Source organism: Diceros bicornis, chromosome 5 (assembly GCF_020826845.1).
Source record: "Diceros bicornis minor isolate mBicDic1 chromosome 5, mDicBic1.mat.cur, whole genome shotgun sequence".
NCBI classification, from domain to species: Eukaryota; Metazoa; Chordata; class Mammalia; order Perissodactyla; family Rhinocerotidae; genus Diceros; species Diceros bicornis.
Window position 1 is genome coordinate 23,451,696 of NC_080744.1, and position 16,418 is coordinate 23,468,113.

Consider the following 16,418-nt stretch of genomic DNA (forward strand, 5'->3'; position numbering starts at 1 on the left):
GGGGCAATCCTCTTGGGCCTTAGCCTCTCACGGAATCACGTCTAGTACCTATTGGAAGTGAGTAGGGCCATTCCTTGCAGCAATGACAATGGCACAATGACATGACATTCCTGCACTCATACATGGCATTTGAGTCTGCTGCTATAAACCAATTTCCCTGAGCCTGATCCTTCTCTTAATTTATGCCTAAAATCAGAACCTACAGGCATAAAGGGCCAGAACTTGGCCCTAGCTGATTTCATTTGGCCATGAGACTCAGCCATGTTGTTGAGAAGAGATTCCTGCCTCAGGAAAAAGTTGTCTCTGTATTCCTATCAGGGAGCTGGGATGATAGTCAGACTTTCTGGGGTGTTTACATGGCATCAAAAACAGTTTTGAGGGAGAGATCTGTCAGTGAAGGAGAGCCTAGGTTATGTGTGGAAGGGGGGAAGATTGTACTTCCATTTTGCTTCTGTAGTAGCAAGGATAGGGGAGAGAGGGCAGGGATGGGAAGAGAAAAATGTCTATAGGACAGATATACATTTATGACATTTCCAGAGTTTTGGTATCCACTAGAACACCCTTTAATTTCCCCCTTGTTGCCTCCTCTAATCATTGCCCAGCCACCAACGAAGAGCAAGGTCTGGATGTTGGGTTGGGGATAATTCAGTGAAACTCTGGGGTGGGTCAATGTCTGGAGTGCTGAGTAGAGAGAGGACTCCAGGAGAAAGGGAGAGGTTCTTCTAGGAGAACCAGAGTCACATATTAGAGATACAGACAGAAACTTTTATTCTTCAGCACCCTTAATTTTTTCCCAGATTCCTTGGACAATATAGGCTATGGTGAAGTTTGTGCAGCTGTGGATAAGATCACAGACTTTGGAATCAGATCCCTGCGTTCTAACGCCTGCTCCCCTTTCAGTCTTATGTGCTGAGTGATGTGGAACAAGTCCCTTACCTTCTCAATTTCTGAGCTTTCTTATTTGTGAAATGGAGAAATATGAGTAGTAACTCAGACGGTGAGGTGAGGATCTGTGGTGGGTGATCAATAAATATTAGGCAACATTAGAATGTTGGTCATTATTTTCTCATTTGTCCAACAAACTGATGACTCATATCTTCTTTTCCAGATATATTTTTATTATAAATGTTCACTTAGACACAGCTTCTTAAAATTACAAGTCACAAATGCTTTTCACCATCTTTTAGTTTGTCTCTATCTGGTCATATCTAGGAAGAAGTTTAGTCTCTTCACTGAGGCTTTTTCCAGGTAGGCTTCTTTCTTAGGAAAGTGCCTGTATTATACTCTTTTCCACATGTCTGCAACCTCACTAAGCTTTGTCTGTCTCCTCCACCAGAGAGTCAGCTCTCTAAGAGAAGGAGGCACACCTCCAGCATGTTTGGTCATAGCACAAAGAAGGGACCAGACACACATCTGCTAAAGAAATTATTCTGATGGACTTAGCAATATGGAAATGAGGCATTGGTGGTTCTAGCACTGGGATAGAAGGTTTCGGGGGCTCCAACACCTCCACTGGTCGATACCACAGCCCACAGTCTCCACCTCCTGAGACCCCCACAGGGACCCTGTCCTCTGCCCAGGGGCTGCAGCCCAGGGGAGCTCCCCAGGCTCCTGGTAACTCAAGGCCACGAGAGCTCATCAGAGGAGCCATCTGAGAGCACGACTGGGGGCTGGAAAGCGTAGGAAATAGGACAGGTAAGTTTTGGGGTCAGAGGGTCAGAGGTGAGAGCTAGTGGCCCAGTTGAGAAGACAGACCACACTGGCCAAATACAGCAGCTGTGGAGGATGAAAGCCTGCATGAGGGTCAAAATGCAAACTCAAGATATTTTCACAATATCGCCTGAGGGCAAGAGAAAGCTTCCAGAAGCCCTACCCTCAGTGTCATTGAGAAGGCCAGGGCATAGACACTCAGCGCCCGGCCCTCATGTTGCTTCAATTTCCCCTAGCTGAGCCCTGCCCTGTCCCAGCTATCACCTGCCCTTCATGGCTCTTGGGCTGGATCTCCTGCGACTCCATGCCCCCCACACTCCCACTCTGCTTTCTGTGCAGCTCAGTCAGTGTCACCCTGGGGGTCCACAACATCCAGGCACAGGAGAGGACCCAGCAGGTCATCCCTGTGAGAAGAGACATCCCCCACCCAGACTATAATCCTAAGAACTTCTCCAATGACATCATGTTACTAAAGGTAAGGAAACCTCTCTGCTGTTCTTGCTCTCCTGGGTCCAGATTGTTTCCCCTCCCACTGCAACCTGTCCCTGCTTTCCTTCCCATCATGGCCACCTGACTATTCCCAAGCGGCTCAGGGGAGAGAGAAGACAGTGCCGCCCCATCACAGTGTCCAGGCCCAGGAGGCCATTGGCTGAGCTGGACTTTCTTGCCTCTTCCCATCAGCTGGTGAGAAAGACCAAGCAGACTGCAGCTGTGAGGGCCCTCAGCCTGCCCACAGGCAAGGCCCAGGTGAGGCCTGGACAGGTGTGCAGTGTGGCCGGCTAGGGGAGAGTCACCCCAAAGGGCCCTTTAGCAACCACTCTGCAGGAGGTGGAGATGATCGTGCAGGTGGACCGGGAGTGCGAATCCCTCTTGGGCAATTATTACAACAGTACCATTCAGCTGTGCGTGGGGGAACCAAGGGGAAAGAAGTCTTCCTTTAAGGTGAGACTGAGTATCTGCCTAGCTTGGCTCTGAGTTGAGGAGTGTTAGGGGAAGATCTGGGACCTGGAGACCCAAGCAGTGGGGTCTCTTTCACCCTCTAGACTCTGATCTTTCTCTTGGGAAGAGAAGAGGGCAGTGGCCAGAGTGGGGAGTCACAGGGATTCTGCAAGGCCCCCAGGGGCCTGTGATGGATCCACATATGATGCTCCCCCAGGACAATCAATGTGCAACACACAGCACCACACTGGGCACAAGTTTAGAAAACTGTGCTCCCTGCTGTGCAGCAGTTAAAACCAGGTGGCTCCTCAGAGCTGGTACCAACCTTAGATGATAGACTCGCCCTCCATGCTGAGTGTCGGCCTCAACTGCCTGCTTCCGTTTCCTTAAACAGTAGACTGAAGCACAGTCCCACAGCACCTTCATGGGGAGAGGATCCAGGACCTGGGGGAGGACAGAGAGCTGCCACCTGAGTGAAGCGAAACAGTGACAATGTGCAGGGTCAGGACTGGGCAGCTGAGGGGCCCACAGGGGCCTGCCCTGCTCTCTGATCTCCCACATGGAGGCCATGCAGGCGGCCTTCTCTGAGACGGGTTTGGGATGGCAGGGAGAGCAGGACCAGAAGGAGAACTAGCTCAGTCCTTCCCCCTCTCTGTCCACAGGGGGACTCCGGGGGCCCTCTCATGTGTAAGAACGTGATCCAGGGCATTGTCTCCTATGGACGAAGTGACGGGTCACCTCCACGGGCCTACACCAAAGTCTCGAGTTTCCTGCCCTGGATAAAGAAAACCATGAAAAGCCTCTAACTGCAGGAACCAGACCATCTTCTCTGGAGCTCATCCAGAATCACACCAGCAACTAAATAAATGTCTCTTAGCTGAGTGGGAACGTCTTGTTTCTTGCTTATTCACTGACCCTCATTCACAGGCACCAACTCTGTGCTTAGAAGGCCAATGACACACATCTGCTCTTTTCTGCTTCCTCCTCTTCCCGCTCCCACAACCAGCTCCCACAACCCCCACACAAAGCTGTCAACCAGCTCCGTCTTACCTACACCTGTCTCTCCAGGGCCTGCCCTTCTGCCAGGGCTGAAGCTGAGCACCACCAGGGGAAAACATGACCCTCTCTGGTCCCGGGGCTCAGGGTGAACTTCTTACCTCCTTCCCAGTGTTATATGGCAGAGAGGAAGGGGGATAACACCATGGGTCCCAGACACCAAGCCGGCACAGCCCGGGCTGCAGCTCAAGGGCACAGCCCTCTGCAGTGGGGAGGGGAGGGGCTGCCTGAGCAGGACATTTCTCTCCCACAGCCCGAGGAGCTGGCACGGAGTAGGGCGGGTCTCTTGAGAAGCTCCTGTTCTGACCTAGTCTGAGCTTCCTCCCTGCCCTCCTCTGAGCTCGGGGCCCAGCTCGGCCTCCAGTCTCCTGGCTGCCCCTTCTCCATCCCTGCTTACCACTGAGAGTCCTCAGAGTCCACCAACTCCTGTCCTCTCCAGACAACGCTGCTCTGAGCTGGCCCCTTCCTCACAGCCCTCCTGCCCTGGACCCCCAGAGCTCCATGTGGTTCCAGCAGGGCCTCCCCACTGAGATGCCAGCCCAGCTCGTGCCCTGGCAGAAAGGGCTACAGATGGACCAGGCCCGTGCTGGTGCCATGAAGAGCCCATGGAGGACAGGGCAGGCGAGTGTTTATCCAGAATCCCGGGCCCCACTTCTCACCTGGCAGGGCCACCTCAACCCCTCACGTCCAGCCCACTGTCCCCCCTTGTGCTCAGGGTCCCCCGGCCACCTGGTCACTCGGTAGCCTGAGTCCCTTTCAGCCTGTCCCTCTTAGTCCCTGCTGGCCTCTAGGCAAAGACCCCTGCTCGCCACCCAGGGCTGTATCAGCCTTTGGAGTTGGCAAGAGCTGCTCTCTGCAGTAGGACTGGAAAGCACAGGTTGTCCATCAATCAACAAACACATGCTGATTGAGCACCTAAGTGTTTGGCCCTGGGGTACACAGTGAACCTAACACAGACTTTTTCATCCGGATCCGAGTGACACTGACAGTGTGACTTTCACCCGAATCATCTAACTCTCTCTCCCTCCTTCACATGAGTCCACATGGCCTAGATCTATGTGGGAAATCCACAGGAATAAAGTATTTTATTTTTATTGCTAATTACAGTCTGTATGAACGTTATCACATGTGACTCTAGAACAGCAGGTATAGGGTTTGCAAATGACGTTAGTCATTTAGTTTCTAGAGTGAAGTTACCAAACTCAGTTCACTGGAGCATCCTCTTCACCTAGAGGTGAGGGCAGCTGGTGGAGAGGAAGAAGACAGGAAGGGCAGCCTTACGCTCATTTGCTTTAAAAGCAGCAGGTATGAACATCGTTGTCCAGATTCAAATGGTAGGAAAAACTATATGACGCATTTGCTTGAAGGCAATTAGAGTCTGACTCTAAACTCCCATCCAATTAGACCAGTCAGAAACATGATCCCTGTCGTTACTGCACCTCCTGCCTGGGCAGAATCAAACTGGAACCCCGGAGGCTCACAAAGTCTGGACAAATGGAGACAGGCGTCTAGTCTGTAGGCCATCATGGTTACTCTGCATCCATCATTTCCCAGACCACCCACACTTTTCTACAGTAGGAGGTTTTTGGCTTGGAGGCTGACATAGAGTACGTAATTCTTAACTGAATGAGGATCTCCCTGTGTTGGGCTCACCTCGCCAACACTCCCAGCAGTCATCTCTCCAAGGTCTTTCCACTAATATGGGGCACTTCCCAGGGGCTAAGCAGAAGTCCCACCCCCGGGCCTATGCCCTCCCGCCCCAAATACACACAGCACTACCCTATCATGACAAGGGGTAAATAGTCTAAGATCCTGTGACCCTCGAAGGCACGGCCTTTCCCATCTTGTCGTGCACAAAGCATACAGCAAGCCAGTCTCTTAATGACCGTGGGCACTTTCACAAGGGAAGAGCGGTGATCTCATGCAGCACATGACTTAGAGCCAAAAAACATCTCTGCATCTAAGATGTACTAAGAACTTGGCTCCCTGATGGAAAAAGACAAAAAGGAAAATGCAGAAAGCAAAACAAAAATAATATTTGAAAAGTTGCCCAGCCACATGCATATTTAGTGTAGTTATATAACATTGATTTTGAGGAAATGGTTCTGTGCTTTAAAGCAAGTCTGAGTGAGAACCCCTGTTGTAGGTCTTCATCCTCCTTTGAGAGATGACAGGGAAACAAAGTCCCAGGAGAGGGAAGGGACCGACTGAAAGTACCACAGAGTTAGGACAGAGCCTGGACTGAGCCCAGGCCCTGATGGCCAGGCCAGCGAGAGGCTGACATGTTGTCTAACACCCGCCCTGTGCTGACCTCCTGGCGTCCCTGAGCAAGAGGTGAGCTTCTCTCAGACGTCTCCCTGGAGAGACAACCTCTCAGCAACTCTGTGACAACTACTCAAAACATCTTGTTCCGTGAGCTGAAGTCTGCTCATGGGCACATTTGGATGGAGGTGGGTAAGGACCCTAAACATGATGATTCCTTCAAATCTCCTTTGTTTGTGGAAGTATCCACCAGCCCCACTCCCCACTGTGAGGAAACAATCCTTCTCTTGCTTAAAAATCTCTGTAATGAAAATTTAAAAATAAAAATAAATAAAATATCTCTATAATAACCTCAAGGAAAGGCCCCTACTCACCAAACCCACTCCCATCATCCCTCCTTCCTTCCAGCCCCAAAAGAAGAGTCAGGTCCCATGATGGTGGGGAGCGAACTGCCAAGCCACCTCCTGGGGGAGAGAGGCCCAGAGTAATGTGAGATCTTGCTCATCTGTTTTGGGAACAAGTCTTGGGATGGCTCTGCCTTCCCCGCCCACCACCATACTTCTGCCAGGACCCCTCTTTGTGGACTAGAACTCACAGGGTTTATTTCCTGTCTGGGTATCCCACACAACACAGCTTTTGACAAACAAACATATTTTACCATAAAAGAAGTGCAGCAATGGGTTCCTTTTTGTCATAGGCCTATTGCTAGACTACATTCCTCATCCACAGATTCAGGAAGCTCAGCGAACCTCAGGGAGGACAAAGAAGGCCACATCTAAGCACATAATAGTCAAATTGGTGAAAACCAAAGAGAGAGAGGAAAAGCTGAAAGAAGACAGAGAGGAAAATAATATTATTCTGGGAGAAACAACAACAAGAATAACAATGAGCTCCGATCAGAAACAGTGGAAGTCAGAAGACAGTGACATGACATTAGTAAGTGGTTGAAAGAAAAAAAGAAATAGGCAACCTATTTCTGGAATTCGACGTCCAGTGAAAATACTGGTTAGAAATGAAGGCAAAATACAGACATTTTCAGAAAAACAAAGGCAAGAAAATTTGTTGCTGTCAGACCTGCACTGCAAGAAATACTAAAAGAAGTTCTGCAGGCTAAAACGAGATGATCCCCATTGTCGGCAGGAAGGAGAAAAGAAAAAGAAAAATGTCAAATGTGACTAAATTTAAAAGACTTCACGTAGATTTCTTTCAAAGATTAATGACTAAGACAAAAATGCTTTAGGATTTGTGGCATATTTTAGTAAAATGTATGACAAAAATAACTCAAAGGCTGGGAGGGAGGATAAATGGAAATACATCATTACAAAGTTCTTATATGAAGTGGTATAACATTAATTCAAAGTAGACTGCGATATGCGAAGGAGGCGTATTGTAATCCTAGAGTAACCATTACAATAATACACAGAGATATGACTAAAAGCCAATCAAATAGCAATACGATGTTCTCCAACCAAACCCTATCAGCAGTTGCATTAAATGTAAGCAGATTAAACACACCAACTAAAGGGCAGAGATTGTCAGTCTGGATAAAAAATGCAAGACTCAACTTTGTGCTATTTACAAGAGACACCCTTAAATATAAAGACATGGATAGGATGAAAGCAAAATGACAGGAAAAAAAAGATACATCCTGCAACACCAATCAAAGAAAATAGTCTTGCCCATGGAGTGTGCTGTGTAACTTTAGAATTTTTGGCCACCTGTGAGATGAGACAGAGTGTCTCAGTAGAAATTTATTTCCCTTTTTCCATATTTTATTTCCATTTCTCTTAATATGAGTGAACTTGAGACTCTTTCCATTATTTTTTAAATATATTTTGCCATGAACTATCAGGTCTTTCACCCATTCTTCTATCAGGTTTTTAGTCTTTTTCTTCTAGATTTTCAGAGGTTTTATATACCAGATACATTAGCTCTTTAATTGTGATATATGTTGCCATAGTTTTTTCCAAGTTTGCTGTCTGTATTTTGAATTTGCATACACTGTTTCAAATTTTTGACATACAAACTTCTAAAAATTATTTTTCTACATATCAAAGTTTATTTATCAATCTTTTCTTTTAATGTTTCCGGATTTATATTCGTTGCTAGAAAGGCTTTCCCCTTTCTAAGTTTATAAAGGAATTTACCTATGTTTATTTCTAGTGCATGTACAGCATTATTTTGCATATTTGAGTCTCTTATCTACGACGGTTTATGGGAAATATGACTCCAATTTCATCTCTTAGCAAATCCCTATCTAGTTGTTCTGACATCATTTATTAAAAAGTCCATCATTGGGCCGGCCCTGTGGCTTAGCAGTTAAGTGCACGCGCTCCGCTGCTGGCGGCCCGGGGTTCGGATCCCGGGCGCGCACTGATGCACCGCTTCTCTGGTCATGCTGAGGCCGTGTCCCACATACAGCAACTAGAAGGATGTGCAACTATGACATACAACTATCTACTGGGGCTTTGGGGAATAAATAAATAAATAAATAAATAAATAAATAAATAAATAATTTTAAAAAGTTTTAAAAAATTGAAAATAAATAAAATAAATAAAAAGTCCATCATTTCCCCAATGATTTGAAAGCCTACTTTATTATAAACACATTTCCATATGTACTTGGGAATGTTTCTGCACTTTCTATTCTGTGTCATTGGTCTCTCTGTCTATTCATGAGTCAGCACCACACTGGTTTCAGGAAAGAAGTTGTATAAGATGTTTTTAATATCTGATAAGGCTACTCCTCTCTCTTACTAGTCTTTTTCCTTTTTGTCATAATTTTCCTAGCTAATCTTGCTTGCTTATTTTCCAGATACATTTTAGAAATTGTCTAGAACTTGTGTAACACTAGGAGAAAAATGGTATTCTTATTGTAATCACTTTAAATTTATATATTACTTTGGGGAGAAATTATTCCATTTTGGTGTAGAGCCATCCTATCTGAGAACTAAGACTATCTTTCTATTTCTCAAGTCTATTTTTGTGTTCTTAGGAGTATTTAAAAGTTTTCTTCAAATAGGTTTTCCACAATTCTGGTTAAGTTTTTCCTAGCATCTTGTGTGTTTTTTTTGTTGCTACTATAACAGACTTTCTTTTCAATTATATCCTAAAACTGATGGTTGGTTGTTTATATGAAAGCTATGGATTTCCTTCTAATTTTAAAACAATCTCAAGCTTACAGAAAAGTTGCAGGTACAATACAAACAACACTTTTGTTTCGTGAGCCATTTGAGAGTCAAGTTACTGACCTGGTGCTCCACCACTTCCCAAACACTTCAGTGTGTAATTCCTACAAACAAGGATGCTCTTACATAACCACAACAGAACCATCAAACCCTGGAAATTAAAATCAATACCACGTAAGCTTTAGACATCTAATCACTAGCCTTAATATGTTTATTTATTTGATTAATCCCCACAGAGATTTATATAACAAATCTCCCACATCCTCATCTTCCCCTAAGTGGGTCCCCTCCTTCCCCCATGCAGATTCTGGGATTCCACATTGGCACATCCTTCATGCCAATGCCCACCTAACCCTAATCAGCCTGCTCTGACAAATTGCACCAGACTGTCCTCACGTGGAGGCTCCTGTCCCCCACTTGAGCTCTGATACCACCTACTAGGCCAGCCCCTTGTCTGAACACCCTCCTCACCCTACTTGGGGGTCAGCTCCCTACACTGGGCTGCCATCCTCACCTCACTTGTATTCGGACACCCCAAGCTGAGCTGCCCAGTGCAGGGTGTCGAGCCAACGCAGGGTGAGGAGAGTGTCCACATGGGAGGGAGGCCTGGCCTGGGCACCTTCCTCACCCCGCACAGGCATGGCTGGGACACCTCGCTCTGGCTCACTATGGCTCTCCTGCCAGAGTCACCACAGACACTGTGCTTTGTTTCTTTAACTAAACTTCTATCACTTTTTAAGAGAATTGGGATCAAAATGTTTAGAACCAACAATATCTTCAATTCCATGACTCTCTCCTCTTTCCATTATGGGGAGGTGATCAGGATAACCTGTTTAGCAAATGGTACTGGGACATCAGAAATACAGTTCTCTGAGTAGTGCTGTGAGAATACTGCTTTGGTTCCCTGGCATCTCTTCCCACTTCACGTGGTATCAGTAATTCACTAAGGAGAATAGCTTTGGGGAGAACCAGCCCTCTTCCATTCTCAAGACACGTGGTGTGGACAGAGCAGATTCCAACTGATCAAAGGCTATGACCCAGGCTTAGGCGGATCAGTAGTTTCAACCCCTCTGACCAACTCTACACGCACCTAAAGCAATGTGGCAGACTGTGCTTTGCTATGACTGCCCCTGTGTATCTCCTATGCCACAGGCTCTTCTTACAGGACTGTGACACTCCTTTCACTGAAAGACAGGGTCTATGCCCTTTCCTTTTTAATCCAGGTGGGGGCTTTTGTTGGTTCAAGCAGTGGAAGATGGTAGATGGATGCCATATGACTTCAAAGTCTAGGTAACAAAAAGAACACAGCTTCTGCCTGGCTCGCTTTCTAGGAGATGCTCACTCTGGGGAAGACAATCATCCTGTGGCAAGGAAGACCCAACAATCCCGTGTGCAGAGACTACTTGAGAGGCCCTCGTGGAGAGGAACTGATGTGCCTAGGGGACAGCCAGCACCAACAACTGGGCATGCGTGAGTGAGCCTCCAGGTGATCCTGGCCTCCGGGCTTCAAGCCTCCCCTGACGCCAAGGGGTGCAGCGGGGAGTTCTCCACACTACACTCTGATCAAAAGGCAGATTTGTGGGCGAAACCAACATCACTGTTGTTTTGAACCACTCAGTTCTTCAGTAACTGTAACAAGCCCTCTTCAGCATTACTCCCACACCATTCTGTCCATCCCTCTAACCAGGGTCCTCACCACCCTTGTCTGATCACTGATGGTTTTGTCACCTCCACCAGAAGCAAAGACTCTCATCTCAATACCCCCAAGTCTCACACAGAGAGGGGCCTCAATAAATGATCATCCTGATGGTCCAAAGAGAGCCAAGGAAATGAGGACGTTCTTGGATCCATCATCGTAAGACTCAGGGTGCTGGGGCTCAGGGACCCACTACGCACTGACCAACATCTCCAACCGCCCCACCTGTAGCCTGCACCCCTGTTTTCTGTGGGTGTGGTCAACACAGAGACAAGAGCTACGAGTGCTTATGTGGAGACTGGTAAGTTCTTGTCCCCTCAGGCCCGAGGACTCCATCAGACAGCGGGTGAGGCATTCAGAGAGAGCCTTATGTGATAAAGGCCACACTTAGAGTGAGAAGACAAGGAGGAAGCACTGGCAGCTCTGACCTGGGCTGCCTTCCTGGGGAGATGTAGCCACTGCTGCTTCCTGGTGGTCTTTCTTCTGTCCCCCAGGGGAAAAGCAGGTGAGTGACTGTCCAAACCAACAGAGGCCCAGCCTCATCCCACATTGTTACAGCCCTGCCCAGATGCTACACTCAGACACATCCTGGTGCTGGTCCATCCCCAGGAACATTCTGAACTCCACGTCCCACCTCCCTGAAAGACCAGTAAATCTGATGCTGGATAAAAGCTCAGCAGGAACGGCAGGTCAGAGAGCTGTTCTCCAGGAGGGCCAGTGGGTGCTGTTCCTCCCCAGACCCTACCCTTGTCATCTGGAAAGTGGATTCTTTTACAAAGGTGTCTGGAAGACAGCTGGAAGCTGGGAATGAGACATAATTAATTCCCCAGGACAGGGCAGCTTGGAGAAAGGGGCTGGCTTCTGTAGTCAAAGGAAGGCCCACTAGCTTTCTAACTCAAAGTCCTAGAATCTCTCCTCAGTTTCCACTCCCTTCCCCAAGCTTTGTCATTCCCATGCTGCCCAGGAAGGAAGCTGAGGATCCAGCTGATCCCAGAGTTGGTGGCATCCCTGTTCCCTTAACACTTACATTTGGCTGGTTCATTCTCAAGTTCTCTCTGGTAGTTTTTCAGTCAATGGGCACACCAGCTTTGACAGGTCCCATCTTCCCCACTGCTCAAAACCCCACCAGCTCTACCCCAACCTCCCCTCATCCAGAGGCTGACTGGGGCCATTCCTTCTGGCAGCCAGGACACTTAGTGGGCACCTACCGCGTGTCAGGCTCCAGCAGATAAAGACCAAACACAACCCGGCACATGGAACTCATGTTCCGGATGTCATAGAGCAGCAGCAGCCCAGGGAGGTCTGGAAACACGAGGGGAGAGAGGACCCAGAGGATGTCAGGGCCATCACTGCTCGTTCCACACGCAAATCCTGTCTGCCAGCACGTGCCTCTGCAGCAGGAACTGAGAACAAGGCCTGCTCTTCTCACATTAGAGGGACAAGCTGAGTCTGGGGGTCACCAGGCAAGCCAATATTGCCACCCCAGGAACCCGCAGCACCCCTTCTTGGTGGCTGCTGGCTACAACAGGGCCCACTATCCGCCACCCCACCTCCTCTCCGCCCTGCTCTCCTCTGTCCCGTCCCTTGCTCCAGCCTTTGGCTCCATGTGCACAGCAGGTAGGCAGAATCTTCTTTCAGGGAAAATCCTCGGGGCGTGAGGCTAAGCCTCATTCTTGTCCCTGTCTGGCATTTCTTCGGATCCAGACTCCAGAGACAATAAAAAGGTGTGGGGCTTCCCTTGTGCGTGAGGACGTTGTGCTGACAGCAGCTCACTGCTGGGGAAGGAGAGGAGCAGCGCGTGGCCCCACCCTCTGTCGACACCTCACAGAGAACCCTCCTCTCGGGGCTGCAGACCAGGGCAACCTAGCAACACAGAAGAGCTCCTCAGAGGACAGGGAAGCCTCGAGGAGAGAGGGACAGGTCAGTGCCTGTGGCCTGTAGAAGAGAGGAGCCCATCAGAGGTGGCATCAGAAGAAGGCTGAGGACGTGCTCCAAGCCCAGAGTGCACAGGTGACAAATTCATGGTTCTCCTCAGAGACAGTCAAGCTCTGAGAATGACCAAGAACCCCAAGTCTGCTCCACAGACTACCACCCAGCCCGGGCTGCCAAGAAGCAGAGGACACAGAGACGCCCCATCCCTGTGATTCCTCTCCACTCTAGTCCTGCCCTGTCCCAAGCTGTCCCTCTCCTTCACAGCTCCTGGGCTGGAGCTCCTGTGACTCCACCTCCCTCTCTGCTCTCTGTGCAGTTCGATCCACTTTACCCTGGGGGCCCGCAACATCCAGGAGCAGGAGAGGACCCAGCAGGTCATCTCTGTGAGAAGAGCCATCCCCTACCCAGACTCTAAGAACATCTCCAACGACATCATGTTACTAAAGTTAGGGAAACCTCTCGGCTGCTCTTGCTCTCCTGGGTCCAGATTATTTCCCCTCCCACTGTGACCTGTCCCTCCCCTCCTTCCCATCCTGGCCGCCTGGCTAGTCCCAAGTGGCTCAGGGGAGTGGAAAGACAGTGCAGCCCCATCGCAGTGTCCAGGGCCAGGAGGCCATTGGCTGAGCTAGACTTTCTTGCCTCTTCCCATCAGCTGGTGAGAGAGGCCAAGCAGACTGCAGCTGTGAGGGCCCTCAGCCTGCCCAGGGGCAAGGCCCAGGTGAGGCCCAGACAGGTGTGCAGTGTGGCCGGCTGGGGGAGAGTCACTCCAATGGGCACTTTAGTAACCACTCTGCAGGAGGTGGAGCTGATGGTGCGGCTCGATCGCAACTGTGAACCCCGTTTCCCCAACTATTACAGTGGGCCCAGCCAGATCTGAGTAGGGGACCCACAGAAGATGAAGACCAGCTTCAAGGCAAGGTTTCCACCACCTACCTAGACAGACCCCGGGAGACAGGAGTTTGGGGAGCTCTGGGGTATGGGAGAGGCCATATCTTCATGCCTCAGCCTGAGAGCTTGGGCAGCCTGGGTCCATGAATCCAGTCTTTAGCTTTTCCCCTGGATCAGGGGTGCAGGGTGAGGAAGGATCAGTCAGCCCACAGCAGAGTTCCCACCAAAATTTCCCTGAGGACTGGAGAGAAAGCCTTGGCCTGGGTGGGGCTGCAAAGAACAGTCAGAGCCAGGCTGGAGCCCCGGGATGAGGGAGGTGACAAGGCTTCCTTGGCCCTGACCTTCCACACAGCCTCCTAACAGAGACCTCAGACCCCCGGGATAGTGGGGAGGGCAGGACCACCAGGGGTCCAACTCAGTCCTTCTTCTCTCTGCCCACAAGGGGACACCGGGGGACACCTTGTTGGTGAAAATAAGGTCCGGGATATTTTCTCCTGTGGACAAGACGACGGAAGCCCTCTAGGAGTCTTCACGAAGGCCTCATACTTCTTGCCTTGGATAGAGAAAAAAATGACTGAACTGTACTAGGAGGCCTGAGACTGCCCTTCCTCTGTGCTGAACATCTTTTCTGGGGCAAAGACAGGAATCCTATGGGGGTGGGCAGTGGGATGGCAGGGCCATAATAAATGGATCTCCAGTGCAAATGTGACTGAAGTCTACCCATTCACTGAACCACTTTCAATGTGCAACCACACTGCTCCAGGCTGCCCTCTGCTGTCCATTCTGGGCTGTACTTCCTCCTTTCTCCTCCAGCCCTCCTTCCCCGCTAAACCCCATGCTATTCAGTTTCTCAGTGACACCTCTGTGGTGCTTAGCCCCCTGCAAGGGCTGAGGTTAAAGGCTGCCCATTATAAAAGGACAGTCTTCTCTCCCAAAATATGTTCCTCCCTGGGCCTTAGAAATTTCTTACCTTCTCTAAGCCAACTACTGTCACCAACCCTCCAACTATTTGGCAGAGGGAGGAGCAAGTCAGTGGAAGGGCAGTAACTCCAGGGACCCAGGAGGCCAGGGGGCCACGCCGTGGGCACTGAGTCTCCTGTTTCCAGGGCCTCTCTCTCCAATGGGGGCAGCTTCTGCCACAGCCAAGACCGTCTGCAGCTTAGGAGGCTCAGATGCTCCTTCGATGGTCCTCAGCCTCACTCGGGTCCTGTTCCCTGCCCTGCTCTGGGCCCAGCACTGAGCTCAGTCAACCTTCCTCCCTGGCTGACCATCCCACACCAGCCCCTGTTTTCTATATGACTGCCCTGACGACCATCTCCTTTCCCTTCCAGCCCACACTGTTTTGAGCCAGCCTCTCTCTCATCTCCCTAACAGAGTTCCCAAAGCCCCGTGTGAATTCTCCTCTATTGTTTGTCCCCGTCATACCTGCGCTGTCAGCCCACTTGATGTCTATCAGAGGAGCCAGTATCCACTTCTGACCTGGGCAGAGACAGTTCAGGCCTTCCATCCACCAGCATCCCCAAGGCCTCAGCCACCTTGTCCCGTGGAGTCCCTCAGCAGCCTCAGCCCCTTTCAGCCTGACCTGACTCCCCCTGCTGGCAACCTGGGTTATGGCAGCTTCGTGAGCCTGAGGGCTCCAGGGCTGCTGGGCTGGAAAGCACCACTTTGGCATCCATCAATAGATCAATTGTTGATCTCTCTCTCTTTGTGCCAGGCACATAACAGGCTCTCTCCTTGACATTGGGACACTTACAGTGAGGGGAAATTTCCTCTAACTTCCCCCGGTTCCTCCCCTTCCACCAGGCAGTTCAGTTTGGCAGAGGGATCTATATTTGGAATCCACAGGAAATCTTGTCTTGAAAATAATTAAGGTCTCTGTGTTTTATCTGTATTGCACATTACACTTTCACATGGGTGACCTTCTTGATTCCAAAAGGGCAGTGTGAAATTGGAAGGGACTTAGAGACCCACAGGTCCTGAGGTTTCCAATCAATACTCAGTGGAGTCCATGTCCGGAGGGGAGAGTGGGAGGGAGAAGGGAACCAGGCAGCCTTATCTTGTTTATTTACATGTAGAAGGCATGAACCTCAGTCCACAAACCCACAAAATGCCACATTTCAAGTGCAAGACCCTACATTGTGATGAAAATAATAAGAATAGTAAGAACTTTTCACATATTGAGGTACACAGGGAAGCCATTCTGATTTAACCCTGATTCAGCCTAAAACTTGTTTTTGCCAGAGCAGCCTGACTTCAAATATTTTCCCAAAGCAAAGAGTGCTCTCTTTAAAGAGAGGGATGAATGTCTCCCTTTCTCTGATGCCAATCCCAGTACTTCTTTGAAGATAAGCTTTTCTTCCCAGAGAACTAAGGTCTAGTTGACCTGCTCTGTAGGTGCTAAACTGCAGCAAAACACATTCTTGTGACTTGGAAAAAATTGTATTCCTGTCATGCATGATGTATGTTCCTTGTTTGAAATGAAGGCTTCTCAGGAGTGCCTTCTTCCCTGGTGGAGACAGCACTTCTGGGCTGGTCCTCAGCATTGGTTCAGTAAATATCACTCTATCTTTCTTATCTATAGACCAGTTATTGATTATTTGCATCGACAACTGTGACCCAGACAACCTTATTTTAGGATCCTGTATCCTTCAAACACCACCAGTGAATTAAACAAGACAGAACTCAACAAATTCACGATAGCTGGACAAACACTGAATGAATTGGGACAAAGATTAAAAAGAGAAGCA

The 16,418-nt window shown here is 49.2% G+C and overlaps 2 pseudogenes; both read left to right on the plus strand.

Annotated features, from left to right (window-relative positions):
* The first annotated feature begins 2,014 nt into the window (after window positions 1-2,014).
* On the plus strand, window positions 2,015-3,511 carry LOC131405278 (granzyme B-like; annotated as a pseudogene).
* Window positions 3,512-10,621: 7,110 nt separating this feature from the next.
* LOC131405279 (granzyme B-like) lies at window positions 10,622-13,720 on the plus strand (annotated as a pseudogene).
* Window positions 13,721-16,418: the final 2,698 nt, after the last annotated feature.